Consider the following 6,237-nt stretch of genomic DNA (forward strand, 5'->3'; position numbering starts at 1 on the left):
TTTACTAAATAAAATGCAGACAGTAGATAGGACTCTTGAAAAGTTTCTCTTCTTGATTGACAGAAAGAAAAATGTGCAATTAAAGAAAAGCTTCAGGTAACAAAAATGTTTTTATCATTTTAGTGATTTTCATTTATGAAAGGATCCTTAATAATTAGAAATTAAAGCAAAGGTATTCGAAAATTCCTTGATTAAATGATGATAGATTCAGAGCTGGAAGGGATACCAGAGGTTGTCTAGCTCAGGGGTTAGCAAATTACAGCCATCAGACCAAATCTAGTTTGCTGCCTGCTTTTGTATGCCCAGTAAACTCTAGTTCCATTGTATTTGAAAATGTAAAGACCATTTTTACCTCATAGTCCATATAAAAACAGGCAGTGGGTCAGTTACTGACCCCTAATCTAGACCATCACCTTCATTTTATGAATGAGCAAACCAAGGCACAGGGAAGTTAAGTGATTTTTTTCCCAAGGTTACAGAGATAATATTACAGGCAGGATTTGCACCTGGGTTCTCTGACTCCAGAACCAGTGCTCCTTCTAACAAAAGAGTTTCACTGGTATATATAACTCACACTTACAAAGATAGGGATGGGGATCAGACCTGTGTTTTCATTGGAATAATGAACTTCCTCTACCAATTTAGGTAAGAACATTCTCCACAGTCTATAGTTTTACAGAATTCCCTATAGCAATGGTTTCATGCTCAAATAGAAATAGGCTGGATCCTTGCCACTACATATTGGCTTAGAAAACCACACATTAATAGTATCCATCTTTTTATTGTATTTTTATTTATTTTATTAAATATTTTTCAATTTTATTTTAATTGGGTTCTACTTCACTGTTCCAGACCCTGGCATGCATATTTGACTTCTCAGGTCTAGAGCCATAAGAGGTTAAGCAGTTTGCCAATGGTAGCTCAGTCAAATGTTAAGAAATAATTTTTCTTAAATCTGAGCTTGATCCTTTATCCACTATGCTCTTTCTCATTCATTTTTATATAGTTCTTTGAAATTTACAAGGAACTTACATTTTCTCACAACAGAATTGTGAAGTATACAGTGATAGTTTCATTATGTCCTTATAAAGGGAGAAATTGGAGCTTAGAAAGATCGAGAGTTGTCAACAATTACACCTCTAAATTATCTCAAGGTCCACATTGGATCCCAAGTATTGGTATGTTATAGCCAACTCTTGTTGGCTCATGAGACCAGATGATTAAATTTTCAGTGTATTTACACCATGGAAATTGCCAAATGCTATAAATCAAGGCTTGATTTATTGTTTTATCGATCATCTAGACTTAAGAAAATGATGAAGAAAATGTTATTAATGTATATTATACTTAAAAGTGTGCACATTTTTCTCCCTGGAGAGCTGGTGGTTAAACATTTACCAGCACAATGTTGAACACAACTTTTCTGGTGTTGAGACTGCCTTGACACAACCCTGATACTCAAAGGTAAAATACTGGGTGTCTGAGTCTGAGGCTTCATAGAATTAAGGATTTAAAGGCTGATGCTTACTATCTATATGAATTTGGGCAAGGGTCAACATTTCCTAATCTGTAGGTGAATCTAGGTGGTGCATGGACAGAGCATTGAGATTGAAATCAAGATCATCTTCATGAGTTGAAATCTAGCCTTAGGCACTTACTAGCTTGTGTGACCCTGGGCAAGTCACTTAACCCTATTTGCCTTAGTTTTGTCACCTATAAAATAAGCTGGAGAAGGAACGAGCAAACTACTCTAATACCTCTGTGAAGAAAGCCTTAAATGGGGTCACAAAGAGATGGACATCGCTGAAATGACTCAATAATAACAACAAAATGAGACTATCTGACTTTTGAGGTCCCTTCCAGCTCCACAATGAACATCCTATGACCCTGTGATCTAGAAAACCCCATCAGTTTAGCTCCAAGGAAAGAGAGACCAAGAAGTCTTAAGAAACTTGCTCAAGGTCACAAAGTTAAATGAGGAACCACCAAAGCCCAGATTTTCTGAAGCTAAATCCAGTGATCCAGTGGTTTTTGTTCCCCTCCCCTTGCTCCCCCCACCGTGTATGCCACATTGGCCTAATGTGGTTACATTCTATACAATTTTTTCCTATGTGCTTTTCTACACATCTTATAGAGCATTTTGTATGACTGTACATCACAATCTCTCTTTGATTTGTTACTTTATTGTTATCATTCTCCATTCCTTTGGCCTAAAGTCTTTCTTATCCTTTTATTTGGAGTATTGATGATGTTTTGATTTTTCCCTTAACAAAGGCTTACTGATGCATTTCCTTCATATTTTCTGAAGCACTCAAACACTTGGGATCAAATTCTCACACGGTGAACACTCTCAGCGTAAATTCAAAAGATGAAACTCTGGTCTTTATCTGCAATACGGAGAGGAGGTTTTATAAATAATGTAAAGGAAAAAAAATCTTTTTTTCGGGGCAATGAATTGGGACTCAGAAATAACCAAGCAGAATCCCTAAAATTAACACACCAAGAGGTTCAACTGAATGAAACCAGTCCCATGACAATTGCTAGTGAGGAGCAGACTCTATGAAAGCTTCAGCTGACAGGCAAAAGCAGGAATGAAAATGGAAACAGGAGCCGACCCTTCATCCATATTGAGTGTAAGAGGTCTTTTCAGGTTTGTTGTTGTTCAGTCTTGCCTGACTCTTCATAACCCCATTTGGGGTTTTCTTGGCAAAGATACTGGAGTGGTTTGTCATTTCCTTCTCCAGGTCATTTTACAGATGAAGAAACTGAGTCAAACAGGGTTAAGTGACTTCCCCAGGGTCACACAGCTAGGAAATGTCTGAGGTCAGACTTGAATTCAGGAAGATAAATCTTCCTGACTCCAGCCCTGATCAATTGTACCACCTAGCTGCTAAACCAGTTGGGAAAACAGGAGGTGATTTTGCTGGATGTGTTCTCTGCTTGCAAGAATTCATTCTCTACTGTGTATTCTTCAGTGTCTTTTATTTATGTTCAGTTAAAAGTGGAAGTCTGATTTGGAAGAGTTCAGGAGGGGTGGGGATTGAGGATGGGAGGAGGAGAGAACAATTTCACTATAAAAGTGTCCTGTTCTTGCCACACCAATGAAGGACACAAAAACGATCATGAACCGTGTCAAGGAATAAATTGATGCTGAAAACTTGTGTAGGCTTTCTTTTGAATAATCTCATGTTGGCCTCATGTCTTAGCTGCTCTGCTTGTGTTTTAGTTATGCACAAAACAGGTATCCCAGAATTGAGGAAGATAAACCATTTAGAATCATGCCCTTATTTTGTTTCTGAAATTCAAGTTAGTTACTCTGCAGAGAAATTTCCTATTACCTAGGATTTATTTCTACATAAAATCAATAGAGCAATCTCCTGAGGAAAAGAATTAAAATGTCTATTTTTCCTCTGAGCTTACAACCTTATTGCTAATGACAGGTTTTTACTCTCTGATAAAAGAACTGAATCTCTAAATAGAACCATATTGAAGGTTCATTCTAGGATCTGCCATGAATCAAATAAAAGTTTAGAGTTTTCCTGAGTAGCATAAACCTGAATAGGCTCTTTAGCGTTTCTAAAATTATATATTTTATTACTCAAACAAGAATCACAATTTCATTAGGTCTTATGTTTTTCCATTTCAATGAACTGGATCTTGCCACGGTTAGAAAAGCTCCCACCATATAGTGGAGCTTATCTATCTCTTTCTTCTTGCTCTCTGACTCTGTCTCTCCATCTCTCTGTGTCTGTCTCTCCCTCCCCCCACCCTTTACATCTGTATTTCAAAATGTGAAATTAAGTTTTTATTTATGGAACACTGAAAGACAAGAAATTCCACATTGAACCCTATTGAGGATGGAGGTTTCATGCAGCATGTACATAGTTCAAACTGTACAGGTATGCTTTAGTGCTACATTAACAGTCACATGTAAAAAAAGATCTTTGTGGAAAGAAAGTAAGATAAAATTATGCCAAGAGCAAAGCTCTTGATATTTGATGGTTTGACTACAAAATATAAAAGTTAAGGAATCCAGGTACATCATCTTGAATCTGGAAGGTATACACATATGCATATACACATAACATATTTGTATATGCATGCACACATGCATAAATACATATGTATATGTGTGTGTGTGTATATATATATATATATATAATCATTATCATAAAAGCAAACTATCCCCATTCTTTATCCTCCTGAAGACCACCTGTACCATCCACACTGCACTCCTGTGCTCTCTGGAGTTTCCATTCCATAGTGAATAAGCTTTCCTTCTTTCTAAACATTTCCTTCTCTTACATCTTCCATCTTGTTCTCACTGAGAAATGACATTTAGCCTTAAACCTGTCAATTTCTCCAATAGATTGCCCCCTTAGTCATTCCTCCTTCTCTCTCAGACCTTCAGGTTTTTCATATCTTCTATTTCCTTTCCTACTGACTTATTAAAATAACTACATCTTAAAAACAAAACAAAACAAAAATCCTCTGTTATTATCTGATATCCCCTTAAGGTAGCACAATACATGTCCTCTTTTCTTAGCCAATGTCCAAAGAAAAGCTCATTCCCTCCTCTTCTTTTACTTTCACTTACTCTTCAACTTTTTACAGTCTAGATCCTAACCTTATAATTAAACTGAAACTTCTCTCTCCAAAGTTGTCATTAATCTTTCCATCACCAGATCATATGGGCTTTTCCCAGTCTTCATCCTTTATGGTTTATATACTATGTTTGACATAATGTTTTGTTTGTTGTTAAGATGTTTTACAGTCATGTCCTACTCTCTGTGATCCCATTTGGGGTTTCTGGGCAGAGAAACTAGAGTGGTTTGCCATTTCCTTCTTCAATTCATTTTACAGATGAGGAAGTGAGACAAACAAATTTAAGTGATTTATCCAGAGTCATGCAGCTAGTAACTTGCTAAGATGAGTCTTCCTAACTCTAGGCCCAGTACTCAAACCACTGTGCCATTTGTCTGCCCCATTTAACATTAAAACTACTGTCTGTTTTTGGATATACTCTTCTTCTCTAGGTTTTCCAGATAGTAGTCTCTACTGGTTTTCTTTCCACCTAACTGCTCTTTCTCCATTTCCTTTGCTGGATTATCATTCATATAGGTCTGGTATTTAGGTATTCATATATTCAATTAAAAACTACTGTGAACTGTTAAAATGGAAGAAAACCCAGGTTCAAAAAGGGGGACCTGGAATGAGCCAGAGTCCAATCACAGCTTACAAAGATTATAAATGCATTTATTGTCTGAGAAGGAGCTTGCAAGCTGGAACAGCAAAACAGCGTTTTCATCTGTTCCAAGCCCAATTGGAAAAGGGGAGGTATTTATACTTTTCAAACAAATGAAGGGGAAGGGAAGATTCAGGAAACAAGGGGAGGTGAGAAATCCCAGGTGTCAGAGCTGTGGCCTTTTGATACACAAATCAGAAATCATTCTTGGTGATAAGCAGGCCCGGCAGTTCAAGGCTTGAGCATAAATAATTAGATAAAGGAATGTCTCCAAAAACCATAAAACAGAATGTTTTTGAGAGTCCCATAACCAATAGTTAGGGGAGTCTCTGAAGATAAGGATGTCTCCTGGAGGTCCATAAATGACCAAATGGCTAAGTGTCTGCTTCAAAGCTGATATGAGCTTAACTGGTTTCAGAGTTTCTGATTTTCTGCATGTTCAGTTGGGTTTACTCTTGGCCACCTCAAAGGGTTGTTGGTATATCAGGCCACTGTGTATCTTAGTTAATACAATCAGTCCTGACAAATCTTCTCTCCTTTTCCTCTCCTCTTCTCTTCTCTCCACACTCTGTTAGTAACCTCATCAGCTTATCATGAATTTAATGATCACATATATAAAAATATTATATATATACTCTATATCATATGTATGCATATGTATGTATGTATGCATGTATGTATCTGTCTGTCTAATCTCTATTCACAATCTTTTCCTTGAGCTTCAGATCTGCATCACCAACTAACTGCTCAATGAATGAACATTTTAAACTACCTCAGAGAGCTCTCAAATTCAATATATCTAAAACAGAACTTATTATATTGCTCCCCACCCCAATCCACCCCCTCAAACTGACTGTTATGCACAAGGATGACAAGTCAGTCCAGCTGACCTAGTAAGGCACCCTGCATGAAAGTCAGGAGGCAACATGTGCCAGACAAGTCAAATCAACATCACCACCTTGTTCACCATCTCCCCTCAGAACCTAATGGAG

This window comes from Petaurus breviceps, unplaced genomic scaffold, assembly GCF_028583685.1.
Source record: "Petaurus breviceps papuanus isolate PSGF00001 unplaced genomic scaffold, PetGlider_PUasm1.0 90822, whole genome shotgun sequence".
NCBI classification, from domain to species: domain Eukaryota; kingdom Metazoa; phylum Chordata; class Mammalia; order Diprotodontia; family Petauridae; genus Petaurus; species Petaurus breviceps.